This window comes from Numenius arquata, chromosome 2, assembly GCF_964106895.1.
Source record: "Numenius arquata chromosome 2, bNumArq3.hap1.1, whole genome shotgun sequence".
In the NCBI taxonomy this organism is placed as follows: domain Eukaryota; kingdom Metazoa; phylum Chordata; class Aves; order Charadriiformes; family Scolopacidae; genus Numenius; species Numenius arquata.
This window is the reverse complement of record NC_133577.1, coordinates 26,589,616-26,604,893: the sequence shown is the minus strand read 5'-3', so window position 1 is coordinate 26,604,893 and position 15,278 is coordinate 26,589,616. Positions and strand designations below refer to the sequence as shown.

Here is a 15,278-nt window from a genome sequence, read left to right as displayed (position 1 = left end):
AGTGTACAGGCCGGTACATGAAAATAAGAACTGCCATAGCAGCAGCACAAAAGGAAAATCATCACTGCAGTCTGCAGCTGATAATGGGTTGTGGCTGTAGACATTTATCACAACATTTATGGCCCACTTTTGTAGCTGGCTGCCTGCACCCAAGAAGCTAAGACTGAGATGTCTGTGGTGATTTGCAAGACAGCTGTAAACTTTATAGGTAATCCAAGTCAGTGTTGTCATATGCAGAAAAATCTGTCCATTTATTAATTAACTAGTATAATATATTTATTAATTTATTCAAATAGTTTTATATCAATTTATTCATTTATATATGTGTATATGAATCTTTTTGTGCTACCAATGTGTATGGAGTTCCTTTGAAATAGATGCTATTGTTGAACCTACTTTTTCCATACTCTGGTGACAGTTGCAATTTTTGTAACGGAAAAGATAATCCTTAAATAGAAATTATGTATAGAAGTTTGTACTGTCCAGAACAGCAAGAAGAATTCTATACTTTAATTTTCAACCTTTGGAATGTTTTTGCTAATGAATAATTCTGGCACAAAGAAGGAAAGAATCTTAAGAGTGAACAAAATGTCTTTATGATTTTAGAAACTACTTGTACAAAAACTAGCTTCTGAAGAATGGACCTTTACTTCCCATAAATTAGTACAGCATGGTATCCTATTAAATGACCCATATTAATTGTTATCCTCTGCCTTACCTTGTGTGCTGTGGATTTTAAATTAGACAGACTATGCCTATTTGAGTAGCAGGAGGCAAAATGTTTTACCAAAATGTTTTTTCTTACTGGAATAGACATAATACTTTAAAGGTTGTGTTAGAATATATATACAGTAGTATGTAGCAGTCACTGGTACAACAACTTTTATATTGAGGCAGTAACTTTCTCAACTGCAGGGGGAAAGAAAAAGCATAGGAGAGTTCATTTTTTTTCGCCTTTGCAGATTTTCTCCCTCAAATACCAGGGCAGTAACTTTTGCTACACATGACTGAAAAACTGACCAGAACAGCACAACTGTCATTTTAGTTCAGTTAATCTACTTTCCTGTCAGTTCTCTGTCCTGGATCTAATCTGACTTCTGCAAACCTTCGTGTTGAGAGTAGCGGGATTCCTTTAATGTTCTAGGAGTTTGTGTGTATGTGTGTTCTATGTAGTTTGTGTTTATGTAGCAAACAAATCTCAGCTTGAACTCAAAACTGCTAGTTTTTTTATTGATTGCTAGTAAACATAGGAGTATTGTTGTCTAAGGATTGTAATGATAATAATGAAAATGTATATAATAACAGCTTATAGTACTGTTATTACCCACAAAAGCATCCATATGAAAATGAACAAAACAAGCGCAGATGCTCTCCAGTTAAAAAATGCATATATGTGTCTATATGCTTATATATATCTATCTCTGTGTGTCTATGCATAGAAGCATGTATTATTGCCAGCCATCTCTCCAGGATTATGTCCCATAAAAAAATGGAACTTTTTAATTGCTTTCTTGTGGGCAGAAGCAAAATGGGTAGGTCTATTACAGTTAAGTCATGTTTCTGCAAGAATGTAGAAAAGACCTGTAAAAGTCCTTTAAATGACTTGTAAAAAATTAAAGGATGTCCATAAATTGTCTGTAGGAATCATCTAGCATTTTAATTATGTTTTTATAAAAGCAAGAGAAGTATTTTTTATTTTTGTTTACTTTTATTTCATAGTATTGCTTCTAAAAACAGCAAGCGAAAAACTAGTTGAAACAGCAGTCACTTTTTGTGACTTTTTGTAATATGCTATTACTGACCATATCTATTTAAGGATGGCTACATTAGCAAAATCAACCTGGGGAATGGTATCTGAATTTAACCTTTTAATAGAATGTTGTGATTATAATAAATAGGATGATGTGATTATATTGTCTCATTTACTGAGTCATTCATTAAATGTTTTTACAAGTAAAATATCCACAAAGAGAAACATTTAAAATACAGATAATTCTCTGTAAGCTGTACGGATTGTTGTGCTTCAGAAAAACACAAAGAAAACTAATGCTAAATTAAAGATTATTTTGCTTTGTGAAATTTTGAAAAAAATATGAATTCTATTGATTTATATTTCATATATTCATGAGAGAAAATGAGTTGCTTGATGTTGATATTTGTACATTTGTTTTTGTGACCAAACTACTTGAATTCAAACACACTGTTTTTGTTCGATTTTTCTTGAAATCTTTCAAAAATCATTTACTTGTCTATACCTTATTAAATTATGCTTAAAATGAGTTTGCAAGCTATTTGATAAAAAAGAATACAAACCTTTTGATGTGTGCTAATCACTATTCATATTTGTATCTACATTTAGGAGTGTATTAGATTGACTTTATGCAGCAAATTTGTCTGTGGTGTAAATTCACTAGAGATGGTGAATTGCAGACTAATTTGGATAATAGCATTCCGGTCACCTACAAGCAGGAGGTGAAATGGATTGTGAAAACAATCCAGTCCTTGACTGAGCTCCAGTATATCATATATGTCAAGATAAAAAATCTCTGAAAGGGAGTAAAACCAAAGCTGTTAGCACTTATCGTGGTTCTATACCTCATTCCTTAGTGCTGAGTTTTCCTACTATTTAGTATTAATGATGTTAATGATCCTCATTTGAGTTCTTTTGATAAAGAACTCTATGTAAAATTATACCTCTTTTTATGCAAATAACTATGGTGAACAACTTAGTATATTACAAAGTCTTTAACAGAAATGATGGGGCTTATTATACATCGAAACAAACCATTATTGGAGAGGGAAAAGTGCATCCTTGTCTAATTCCACATGGGAGTCAGCATAAAAGAATCAGTGGAAGTACAGCATTGGAAGCAGACTACTCTGACTTTTACATGCGCTGCCTGCAGACCTGCAACCCGTTGTGCTCATCAGTGAACATCTGTGGTATATTTTAGTATGTCATGACAAGCAAGAATAAATGTCAAACACCCCAGAATTATTCTTTACTGTAGCTTGTTGGGTCTGATGAGCTAATGGCATCACACTCAAAGCTTATTTTACACCATGTCTGCATCATTCATTGTTGCAGAACATATATTTACAGTCTTCATGATCAGCTTTTTTTTTTTTTTTTTTTTAAATTTGAGTCAAGTAACTACTACATGTGGCTTTTTCAGCATAATTCTATACTGACTCATCCTGACACTATCTCACTGCCTTCTGGGGCCATTGTAGCAGTATACTGTATGCCTATTATGATTTCAGCCAAAAATGTTTTTTGTAAAAGACCCTAGCCTTTACAGAGTCTCGCTGAATTACCTCATCCAGCTAGTGTTTGTGAGGGTAAGTACAATTAGGTCTTTGAACAGAGAGAACGTACAATGTGCTGTAGCAGATGGTCTTTGTAGTGTTGGTTCACCTCAAGCTGAGTCACCCACAATGTTACTTGCAAGTAGGCTCAGTCTGGATGCAACAAATAAATGAATTTGCATGGATAGCTTTGCAGAAAACAGACTAGTATACCTATGTACCCTACTACAGATTTGCTAGATTATATTTTAGATCCCACACTGGTCACTGTTAATGGAAATTCTGATGGAAATTGTTTTATTTAATCTTGACTGGTTAAGCATATAAGTAATGCTATGGTGTAAACCATAATTGAGTAATAGCTTCCCCTTTGAGAATGGAATAATCTATTTTTATTATGAACAATATAGTCTCCTTCTGCCCACTCACATTATAAACTTGAGTGTGAAAATCGCACCAGAGGTTGTGTTTTAAAAATTGCATTGTTCTAAAAGTGTATTCTCTAGCAGAGCCTGAACTGTCTCTGAACTGAAGTGATTATACATCAGGTGAACTGATGTTGAGGGAGGGGTTGAGTAAATTTTTTCAGTAGCTTTAAGCATAGTTACACAACTGGACATCTAAACCTGGGCTTGAAGATGACACTGAAGTAGTTTCCTGTGTGGTTCTTGGGAAATTTGACTGTTCAATGCCAAAATTTCTGTTATCCTTGACTATAGATCTAAGTCACTTTCTATGATTAATGCCAATGACCACAGTCATGGGCACTCAGTTTTCAGAAGGCACATGTTTAAAACAGTGCTTGATGGCTGTCTGGGCTGCAGTGATGCAGGACCCCCTGTATGCCAGCGGTGTAGTCATAATAATGTTATTCATCACATATATATTGTGGTTTTGATTTGAAACTTTAAAGGCTCCAAGGAAAAAAATAGGCAGGAGAGTTTGCTGTTTCTATGTGATTATGCATTTTGATGAACAAAAGAAGGGCTTGCTGTTGTTGTCTCCATGGTTTTAAAATGTTTTGGAGGAGTGAAGAAGATAGTTTATATAGACGTCTTGCCAGTCAACAATAATAATTGCATGAAGGTTGTCATGTGCATTCTTTACTAACACTGATTAGAGCATTAGGAATAAAAAGATGGCAATTTGCCTGGAACATGGTTCACTATTAGGCCTGGAAATGGATAAAAAAACTTGCTTGAAAAGATGAATGTAGGGAGTCTGACATATGAATCATAGGGATTAGAAGGAGCTCTAAAATATCATTTTTATTTTTACTAAGGAGAGACAGCAAGTAAATGCCAAAGTTTTGCTGTTCACTTTCAAGCAGAAAGAAGCATTCGGAATTTACAGATAAAGCACTGCAATAGTTGAGGGTTTGTTTTGGAGGTCTTTGTGGGGTGGGCATGTGGGCTGGTCAGTATTAATACTGAAAGCTTCATAAGCTAATCATAATGTGGATATTTCATTAAGATAGATTTAAGATTTAGCAATACAGTGGTGTCTTATGGTGATTATGGAATATCGGTGTGATGCTTTATAAGACTTTAAAGTGTATAATACTTGGATATGTTTGGTGATTATTGGCACATTCTCCACAGATTTTAATGTGGTGTGTAAGGGTGAATGAGGGACACTGTTTAGTGTTTTTATTGAAGGAGCAGGGAAACTATGAGAAATGTAAGTTCAATTAAAGAATACACGCAGAGACAGAATAAAAAGTATTCAAGGAAAGCATGTTCACACTAGTTGTTACTGGTGGTTTCCGATGCGTGGCTCAGTAATTTTGGAAAGTAGTCACAGCTTGAACCCACTGAAATTGGAGGAGATCAGTTGAGAGGTGGTTTTTTAACATCTCCGTCTGAGTTAAAGAGAAAGTTAAACTTTCCCAGGAAAATAAGAATCCATAGGAAGTCTTTAGTTTTTTTCTCATTCTTAGATGTGAAACTGATATTGTGCCTTTTCCATACAAACATTGCATTTTCCCATTTTTTTTTAAAGATTATTGCCGTCATATGCCGTTTTTATTCATCGTTTTTCCTGATCTCAGAAAATGCTTATTTCTCTTCTACGTAGGAAATTGTTAAGATAATGAGATGTTGCACTTTGATTAGCAAATGTATTTGTAAAATCCTTAATTACCAGTCTTTATTTAAGCACTAGTAGTAGTATGCTTGGCAAAAATAGAGAATTTATGTGCTTAAGCATAAAAAAATCCTGCTGAAAAGCAGACCGGCAGTCTCAGTAGCCTGGTCAGATGTAGTGAGGGATCCAAGGAAAGCAGTGTCATAGTAGCCCATCTCATCCACAAATCAGAGGTGGGTGAACCCAAGGAATAACTCACAGGAGCTACCTGCAACAACAGTATTGCTTGTTATATAGAGGCAGGCAGCAAAAAATAAAGAGCGGTACAGTGGGAACTGGATGACTCAGGGGACTAATAACAAGAAAGAGAGTATTTAATCTGTCATTAGTCTGATCTTTCCCAGCTGAGTAATGAGTTGTTAGCATCTGATGACTTTTCAGTGCTGCATGTGAAACGAGTTGACGGGTTTATCCACTTCGGTACTGGAGATGACCTATCTGAGGTACAAGATAAAAGAGGAATCTCTACTACTTGGATTGACAGAAAAAAACCACAAAAGCATAACACCTCAATCATCTGGTACCTTTTTGGCAAAGTAATGTTGCATTGTCAGTAAAGAAAAGGATTTTGGAATTTCCACTTTGGATATCTTTTCCAGAATAAATTAACTATGTGGGAGAAACTGGGATCCCCATTTCCCAAGCCTCTAATTTTCTGGACCACCTTTTTTTTTTTTTTTTTTTTTTTTTTTTCTCCTGTTCAGTGTCTCCATCGCTGGGCTGATGACAGGTTCCTACTTTCATGTTCTCTCCATTCCTTCATCCCCCTTTTCTTGCATTCTCCTACAGGTGTAATTTAATGGTAGAATCATTACTGGTTTCTTCATGCCAAATCAGTCTCTTGTTATTTGCAAACAGAGCCTTCAGTGTTAAAGTGCAAGCTCACTGCCTTGGTGGGATTCCAGTCTTAGTAAAATGCTTTGATGAAAAGATCTCTGTCAGTACATGAAGGACAGGAGCTGGCTCATTCCCTGCCTCTGCCCATTCAGAAGCTCAAATATGAGCAGGTAGTTGCCATCTTTACAGTTTCACTTTTCAAAGCAGAACTTTTGAGAATAAAAAGTTAATAATTCTCTATCCCCAAATGAATAGTTGGTTTGAAGTTAAATCACCAATCTCTCTTGTGTGTTGTTTCCATTCATCTCTCTGTCAGAGTGTCTGATTTGCATTCAAATGTTCATGGTCTTTTGGAAGTGGATATTTTTGAGAACTCTTGTTCTCTTATTTATTGATACCATGTTAATGATTTTTAGAGTCATGAGTAGAACAGATTGACTAAGTGGCGCCATAAGATTGGACATACAGTCATTTTAAAGTAGTGAGATAATTAACTGATGAATGGCTGGTGCTTTGTATGCTTTACCATTTCAGAAAACCAAGATGGATATTTGAGTACCGTCTGCATACCTTCACCTCCTCTTTCTGTTTGTTTGCCTGTCTGTCTTGGCTGCATCACTGGGATTCTAACTATGGCCAGACAGGGTGCTCTTGGCTGCTTAAAACTTGACAGAACTTTTGTATTTTATGGAAAATCAGCTTTGTGACAGTGTTGCAGTTGTGAAGCTGAGAATGGACACGTGACAAGCGGTGGTGGGCTGGGATCAAATAAGAGCTGAATGCTCTTATTCACTTGAAATGAAAAGTGAATGAAAGAAATTAAGAACTGTTTCTAATAACTTTAGTGCTCCGAGGTGATTATGCTCTCCATTTTCATTTTAAGGGATGTGTTAAAATCAGACCTTTAATAAATCACTGTCAGAATTAAAAGCTTTTCAAAATGTGAAAGTATTTTCATTGGTTATTTTAAAGAGAATGACAAATTCTCATTTAAAAGTTACTGATTCCTCCTAACCAACAAACAACAAAAATTGTATTCATATGTTTACCTTTCAGTTCAGTGGTGATTGCCATGGGGAGCATTAGTAAAAAGAAGAAAATACAGTGAAGAAAGTCTGAGGCAATTTTCCAAAATTGTTCTAGGAAACTGAAATATACTGAAAATCCATTGAAAAGTCTTTTAAAGTAATCTGTGTGCAAAACAGTCATCATTAAATGTCAGTTCCCTTAAAATCAGTAGATATGAAAAGCTTATTTTCACAGGCATTTGCAAAAGAAATAGATCTAGAAGTCATGCATTGATGGGCAAAAAGATCTTAATAATTGTTCTCTTGTTGTGAGATGGGAGATTGCTCGGAACATTCATCTTATTTGTTATTCATCCACACGAATTGCACAGTTTGAATTAGATGATCCCCAGTTTCCCAAATGCTGTGTAAGGCCTTAGAGCTCAGCATGTTTCCAAAGAAATAGCTCTGGGGCTTGTTGATCATAGGTACAAATTGGTTCCTGACTTTTCCTACTATGTTGTTTTGTCATGAAAATTCTTCCCTCCCTTTCCTACACCTTTTTCTTCCTCCTCGCGTGTAAGATTTTGCCAGTGTTTTTAGTGGAATGGGGTTGTGTCTTTGAAGTGTGAATACTTTTAAGAGGGGTACAGGAGAACCTACTTCCTTCACTATGGCCAAAAATGTACCTAGTTTGCCATCCTTGACACCTGGCCTCTGGACACTGGACACGTAACATTCATAGAAAATGTGGGGTGAAAAGGGAGCCCCGAATCAACCTCACATCACCTTGAAATTGGCAGGAATTCTGCAATCTATCACAGCTTCACTTTAGGTAGTTTGCCCTGGTTGTTGGGGTTTTTTTGTTTTGTTTTGTTGGGTTTTTTTGCATCACACCTGTTAATAATTTTGTTTTGTTATGCTGTTTTTATATCAGCAACAATGAATAGCACTTACAGAAAACAGAGAAAATAACACCCTCCAACATACGCGTGCACACACACACACACATGCATAGCATGCATATTTATGCCATATATATTTGCCCACGGAGGCAGTGCATAATATATCAGCTTAAAAAAGCCTGAACTTTTAAGCTCCTATAAGCAGCATCTGTAGTAGTAATTAATAACATAGGTTCACTGAAATCTATTACGTGTATTACATCAAAGCCTTGTAGGAAGATAAGACTAGAATGTGTCTAAGAAGGAGCCACTGTACGGAAATATATACAGGGATCTTATGAAAATGGTTTTCCTTCTTAGCTTTCTCTTGGAAATCTCTTAGAAAGAAGTACTATTGATGTTGCATAGCAATGATTAGAACCAGTGAAATAAAGATCAGTAAGAATTTTCCTTACATCTGTGTTTTAAGCAATTGTTTTAATTAGGAAGTGGAGCAAAGTATACTACTTGACTCCATCAGTATATGAGGTAATTCTATGACAACAAAGCTGTTTGTTTAAGTCACATTGGATTTTTTTCATAGAGCAATTCAAGGTACACAGAACAGAAGTGTTTTCTGACAAGAAAGAGTTGCTACTGTGTTTGCTGTCACTAATTTCTGAGACAGGAGGGAAATTTGCTGCTCATGTTAAGAATGAGAAGAGGAAGTGTATAACTGAAGCCAAATGAAGTCCCAGCATGAAGTCCTTGTTGAGTGTTAGTAGTGGTCTTACCAAATGTGAAATCTGTTTCATGATATGCTTGATAAATAGTCTTTGGAAACTATCTCAGAAATGAACATCCACTTAAAGACAAAAAGAAAAGAAACCCAGTCTGGTTCCATTAAGGTCAGAACCCTTAAGTCCGAAAAGTATCCATTGTCTTGCCAAAAATCAAAACTTTGCAATAGTACCTAGGATTTGTAAGTGTGATTTTGTATAAGCGTAATGTAATCTTAAAGCTAGGAATATATGTTAGTAGGTTTGGGTCTTGAATATGTGGTCAATTAGAATGAAACAAAATAAGTACAAAACATAACTATGTACAAGGCTGTAGTTAGGCAGCTACTAGTATTTTATAAATAGAGACAATAGATATTAATACGATTACATTACAGAGTATGCATTGAAAAATATCCTACTTTTTAATTTATGTGGCATTTTATGCTGTTGTCTGGTGGCATGTTTTTGGCTGACTGGTGACTATTTATTAGATGCATATAGGAAGCAATGTAGACATGTGATAAGTATTGCAGGTACAGATACAAAGAATATATTATTTAGAAGTATCCTGCTAGGTATAATATGGTGTAAACGTATACATTTGCTTTTCTTTTTAAGATGGTACAAATGCATCTGGGATAGTAGTCCCCTATTCCTCTTAAATGACATCTAACATTGACTCATTTTGTGACTTTTCAAGCTGTGTAATTTCTTTCTGCTTCAATGTTACCATTTTAATACATGAAATTCTATCTTACTGTCTTTATAGAATCATAGAATTATAGAAGGGTTTGGTTGGAAGGGACCTTAAAGATCATCTAGTTCCAATCCCCTGCCATGGGCAGGGACACCTCCCACTCGACCAGGCTGCTCAAAGCCCCATCCAGCCTGGTCTTGAACACTCCCAGGGATGGGTCATCCACAACTTATCTGGACGACCTGTTCCACTGTCACACCACCCTCACAGTAGAAAATTTCTTCCTAATATCTAATCTAAATCTCATCATCTTTGTGGCCCTCCTCTGGACTCACTCCAACAGGTCCATTTCATTCTTACGTTTGGGGGTCCAGAGCTGGACACAGTACTCCGTGTGGGGTCTCACGAGAGCAGAGTAGAGGGGTAGAATCACCTCCCTCGTCCTGCTGGTCACACTTCTTTTAACGCTGCCTAGGATGTGGTTTGCTTTTTGGGCTGTGAGCGCACATTGCCAGATCACGTTGAGCTTTAAATCCACTGTTTTAAAGAGAAAGTGGTGCATTATTTGCAGATTTCAATCCGCCATTTTTACAGCCAGAAACATATAGTTGGCCAGCAGTTAAAATAATCAAACTAATGACAATCATTCCCTAGAGAATACGCCCCTTAAGCAAGAAATCAAGTTAGCAGGGTTTACAAGATTACTTGTGATTTAGCTCCCAATTCTGTTTGTTCCAGCTATGAGGAAAAAGACTCACTGCAGTTGCGTCAGAAGACTATAGACTTGCCTTTGCAAAAGGACAGCAAAGAATAAATTTGAATAATTGTAATTGTTTGTATTTTTATTGCTGCTGAAGTTATTCACAGACTAGTTTTGCACGGTGCTATTATCATATAATATATGTACATTTGTCATGGTTTAACCCCAGCGGGTAACTAAGTAAGCACCACACAGCCACTCACTTACTTCCCCCCAGTGGGATGGGGGAGAGAATCCGAATGGTAAAAAATGAGAAAACTTATGGGTTGATGTAAAGACACTGTAATAGGTAAAGCAAACACCACACACACAAGCAAAGCAAAACGAGTTCACTCACTACATCCCATGGGCAGGCAGGTGTTCAGCCATCTCCGGGAAAGCAGGGCTCCATCATGCCCTAGTTGGGAAGTTGGGAAGACAAACACCATCACTTTGAACACCCCCCCCCACCACCACCTCCTCCCTTCTTCTTCCCCCAGCTTTAAATGCTGAGCATGACATCATACGGTATGGAATATCCCTTTGGTCAGTTGGGGTCATCTCTCCTGGCTGTGTTCCCTCCCAACTTCCTGTGCGCCCCCAGCTTACTCGCTGGTGGGGTAGTGTGAGAAGGAGAAAAGGCCTTGACTCTGTGTAAGCACTGCTCAGCAGTAACTAAAACATCCCTGTGTCATCAACACCGTTTTCAGCACAAATTGAGAACATAGCTTCCTACTAGCTACTGTGAAGAAAATTAACTCTATCCCAGCCAAAACCAGCACAACACTTTATAATAACAAATGTCACCATAACATCAGGATTTTCCGTGTTAGTGGGATGTCGTTTGATGACCCCCACCTCACTGCAAGTAAGCTGCACTTAGTCTGACTTTACTGGGAGCTAGTGTGCGTCTGGATTGTCTGGAACTTTTTTGCTGAGCAGTTGCCTGGTATGGACCTATCTGAGTGTTTGTTTCAGCTTGGACATGTTTATTGAAGTGATTGATCATGACACAGACTGAGCAGTCCATTTTATCTGTGGAGTGTATCTGCATGCATAAAATTTGTATTTGTCAAGGATGCTGGGTATTGGTGATGGTAAGAGAAGCAGAATAGCAAGTTCTGGGTTTTCTTTTCATTTCTTGGTTGTTCCTGCACGTTGGGAGGAAACATTTTCACTATCTGAAAAACAACAAAAATGTTATTAAGGATTCCCGCTTTTTCTAGATTCCTGCTTTTTCTTCTGGAAAGACAACTCATGCCACAAGAATTTGAGATACTAGAAACATTTTCCTCCTGACTTAGGACAAGAAGCTAAATTCTCAGCTTTCTATGAAACAAAACTGCCAGGGTTTAATTAAAAAATAAATAAAAAATAAATAATATTCCAGAGGAGAATGAAAAATAGAAAGTTTCCTTTTGGAAAACATTGAAAATGGGACACTTAAGGCTTTTTAAAAATTGCAGCTGCAACAGACAGGTTTTCCAAAAAGCCCACCTCTTTGACATTGAAAGCGTCCTGAAGAAGTTCTAATATTATTTCCTGCCAGCTCTGTTCCTGACAAAAAGTAAGATAAATTAGATTAGAAAGTCACCCACACAGGAAGTAAAGGTAGTTCTGTGCAGCTTACTGTGATTGGCAATCTACCACTATGAAAATAAATTCATTTTCAACAATTATCAAAAGAGTTTTAAATTGAATAGTAGGATCAAGAAAAGTATGTTAACAGGAAATAAGAGCACTCAGACGTGTGAGGAGTGTTACTTACACCCTGCCGTATGCATTTGGCAGAGCCTATTATAGGATGCTCCTAAGCTTCACGATAAAGGTCAGAAATTGAGTGTATTGTTTAAAAATCATCTTTCTAGTCTTTACAGTTGGAGAGTGAGCCTTGATGTTACAAAACAAGCATATAAGCCAGTGGGAGTTACTCTGTTTTCCACGATCCCAACCCCACAGACTCGGCAGTCCCTGAGGCTGGAGGATGTTGGCAGCTTTGAAGGCACAAAGCCAAGAATTCCTGCCGTGCACCTTACCATTTTGCTTCCCACACAGTATTTGTCTCTTTTTGCCACAGGGATGGAAGATCTCGGTGGGGATACTGTTTACTTGTTTCCCCTGATAGGGAAGATCACTGGAGTACATGCTGCTCCCCTGCGCTGCTCCACAGAGCAAGGGTGTGAACCACAGTAGGAAATGGGCAGAGCTGTTGCAGCCCATGCTGGGAAGTCAGAAGGTGCAGGCTGTTGATTTTGCTTGTCTGAGGAACAGAGCAGAAACCCAGGACTCTTCAGGAATCCAGGTAGATGGCACAAAGAAATTATGTACAAGGTCTTACCTTCTTGGCAGGAAGGAGGACACAGACACTGCCAAGATTTGAGTAGTGGAGTCGAACTAATTGGAAAGTGCACAGAATAATAAAAAAAAAACCCAAAGAGAAAAGGCTATTAGTATTAACCTTCCTTCCCCACACACACATTTTGAAGGAAAATATTTTTTATTATAAGGCCTGGTAGTGCTTGAGTGTAGGAGCAAGCAAGTGGGACTGATGGGTATTTGATGAGTGTTTCACTATTAGAATAATGTAATGTCTATGAAGGGTTTGAGTTGTTGCTAAGAATTTGGTTCCATTATATCATATGGAAAACACCAGACGTGGCGTATTTGCAGCAGACAATTCAACTACCTCAGCCCTTCCTGAAATATTTGCGTTTTGAAGGATTTTGACAAAGTACTTTGAAAATAATAAAGCTGTTCTTAAAATAGTATATATATTTTTTTTAGACTTACAGAAAGTTCTGTAACCCTTTGCACTACAGTAGCTATATATGTAGTTTTGATATACAAACACCAGCAAGGTATATGCATTTCAAGCATTTCAGTATACCCCTTTGGATCTCAATTTAGCCATCAATGCACGCAAATATTGCCTTTTATGCGTTAAATTGTCACAAATTACATGGGAGTTAGCCATTTGAAGCTGCTGCACGGCTTTCTAACTTGGGTACTGAATATGTAACAGGCTTGTGGAAAATACTGAGAAGCTTTTATAAGCAACTGTGAGATAGCTAAACGGTGGAAATACTTTATAGACCTATAGACCTCTGTAGACTCTCCCTTTTTGTCAAGACTGTAAGTTTTGGACTTACTAATTATGGGAAGAAAGGCCTGCAGATCTTCACGGAATCATGGAATCACAGAATTGTCAGAGTTGGAAGGGACCTCTAGAGATCATCTAGTCCAACTCCCCTGCTGAAGCAGGATTGCCTATAGCACATTACCCAGGACTGCATCCAGGCAGGTCTTGAAAATCTCCAGAGAAGGGGACTCCACGACCTGCCTGGGCAGCCTGTTCCAGTGCTCTGTCACCCTCACCGTAAAGAAGTTTTTCCTCATATTTAAATGGAACTTCCCATGTTCCAGCTTGTGCCCGTTGCCCCTCGTCCTATCGCTGGAAACCACTGAAAAGAGTCTGGCTCCATCGTCCTTCAACCCACCCTTTAGGTACTTGTAAACATAGATAAGGTCTCCCCTCAGCCTTCTCTTCTCCAGGCTAAAGAGCCCCAGGTCTTTGAGCCTTTCCTCATAAGGGAGATGCTCCAATCCCTTAATCATCTTAGTTGCCCTACGCTGGACTCTCTCCAGTAGTTCCCTGTCTCTCTTGAACTGGGGAGTCCAGAACTGGACACAGTATTCCAGTTGTGGCCTCACCAGTGCAGAGTAGAGGGGGAGAATGACCTCCCTCGACCTACTGGCCACACTCTTCCCTATGCAGCCCAGGATTCCATTGGCCCTCTTGGCAACAAGGGCACATTGCTGGCTCATGGAACGTTTGCTATCCACCAGGACTCCCAGATCCTTCTCCTCAGTAGTGCTTTCCAGAAGATCCATCCCTAACCTATATTGGTGCCTGGGGTTCTTCCTCCACAGGTGTAGGACCCTACATTTGCCCTTGTTGAACCTCATTAGGTTCTTCTCTGCCCAGCTCTCCAGCCTGTTCAGGTGACGCTGGATGGCGGCACAGCCCTCTGGAGTGTTGGCCAGCCCTCCCAGTTTGGTATCATCAGCGAACTTGCTGAGGACACACTCTGTCCCCTCGTCCAGGTCATTGATGAATATGTTTAAAAGGAGTGGGCCGAGTATTGACCCCTGGGGGACACCGCTGGTTACAGGCCTCCAACTTGACCCTGCTCCATTAATTACAACCCTCTGAGTTCTGTCACACAGCCAGCTCTCAATCCACCTCATTGCCCCCTCATCTAGCCCACACTTCCTTAATTTTCTAATGAGGTTGTTATGGGAGACAGTGTCAACAGCCTTGCTGAAGTCAAAGTAGATGACATCTGCTGCTCTCCCCTCATCCAGCCATCCAGTTATAACGTCATAGAAGGCTATCAGATTGGTCAAGCATGATTTACCCTTGGTAAATCTGTGTTGACCACTTCCAATAACTGCTTGATCTTCGATGTGTTTGGAGATGACATCTAGAACGAGTCTCCATTATTTTCCCAGGGACAGAGGTGAGACTAATTGGCCTGTAGTTCCCTGGGTCCTCCTTCTTGCCCTTTTTGTAGACTGGTGTGATATTTGCCTTCCTCCAGTCCTCAGGCACTTCACCTGTTCTCCAAGACCTCTCAAAAATGATGGAGAGTGGCTCAGCAATAACATCTGCCAGTTTTCTCAGGACTCATGGGTGCATCCCATCAGGGCCCATGGACTTATGTATGTCTAGTTTGGCCAAGTGGTCTCTAACCCAGTCCTCCCCGAGAGAGGGAAAGTCTTCCTCTCTCCAGACCTTTCCCCTTGTCTCCGGGGTCTGGGATTCATGGGGGGCAGCTTTGGCAGTGAAGACCGAAGCAAAGAAGGCATTCAGCAACT

At 38.7% G+C, this 15,278-nt stretch overlaps 1 protein-coding gene across 8 annotated transcripts in view; it reads left to right on the top strand.

Annotated features, from left to right (window-relative positions):
* The window catches only part of RGS7 (regulator of G protein signaling 7), a 263,608-nt gene that overhangs the window by 117,549 nt on the left and 130,781 nt on the right, over window positions 1–15,278 (top strand). The gene's annotated exons all lie outside the window — the stretch shown is intronic.